Genomic DNA, 1,268 nt, shown 5'->3' on the forward strand with positions numbered 1-1,268 from the left:
AAACCAGCACTAGAATACTTTGAAGTAGTCCAGCTAGAATGCATTTATCTAGCTCTACCAGGTTGATGTGTATGGAGCATTGCTAGATTGATGCATTCTTGCTCTACCACATGGTAGAGCTAGACCTCGAAGCTTTCTACCTCAACGATTCTAGCTCCACCACATGGTAGAGCTAGACCTCAATTGCAATTCTAGCTCCACCACATGGTAGAGCTAGATCTCAAATTATTCTATCTCTACAATGTGGTTTAGGTAGAACACAGCTCTACCAATGTCACATTCAACCTCAGCCGGTTACATTCATTAAAGTCTAGCTCTACCACATGGTAGAGGTAGAAGAATGCATTCTAGCTCCACCACATGGTGGAGCTGGACCTCAAAGCATTCTAGCTCTACGATGTGGTCTAGGTAGAATACAGCTCTACCACGTGGTAGAGCTAGATCAAATGCAATTCTAGTTCCTTGGTTCTTGTCATGTGAAGTAGGTCTCTTTTTGGAGTAATTGGTTTTGTTGATGTGTATGGAACACAGCTAGATTGATGCATTCTTGCTCTACCACATGGTAGAGCTCGACCTTAAAGCTTTAGACCTCAAGTGCAATTCTAGTTCCACCACATGGTAGAGCTAGACCTCAAATGCAATTCTAGCTTTACCACATGGTAGAGCTAGACCTCAAAGCATTCTATCTCTACAATGTGGTTTAGATAGAATACAGCTCTATCACAGTTACATTCAACCTCAGCCGGTTACATTCCTTGAAGTCTAGCTCTACCACATGGTAGAGCTAGAAGAATGCATTCTAGCTCCACCACATGGTAGAGCTAGATTTCATAGCATTCTGGTCAATACATTCATTAATCTTGCTCTGCCACCTGGTAGAGATAATATCCATTGAAAAACCAGCAGTAGAATACTTTGAAGTAGTCCAGCTAGAATGCATTTATCTAGCTCTACCATGTGGTAGATCAAGACTAATAAATGTATTGAGAGCTCCAAGATGGAGTAATTGAGATAGAATGCTTTGAGTTCTAGCTTTACCATGTGGTGGAGCTAGAATTGCACTTGAGGTCTAGCTCTACCATTTGGTGGAGCTAGAATCGTAGAGGTAGAAAGCTTTATGGTCTAGCTCTACCACAGTTACATTCAACCTCAGCCGGTTACATTCATTGAAGTCTAGCTCTACCACATGGTAGAGCTAGAAGAATGCATTCTAGCTCCACCACATGGTGGAGCTGGACCTCAAAGCATTCTAGCTCTACGATGTAGTC

Source organism: Cibotium barometz, unplaced genomic scaffold (genome assembly GCF_041138505.1).
Source record: "Cibotium barometz isolate CiBa-2024 unplaced genomic scaffold, ASM4113850v1 ctg200, whole genome shotgun sequence".
Lineage (NCBI taxonomy): Eukaryota > Viridiplantae > Streptophyta > Polypodiopsida > Cyatheales > Cibotiaceae > Cibotium > Cibotium barometz.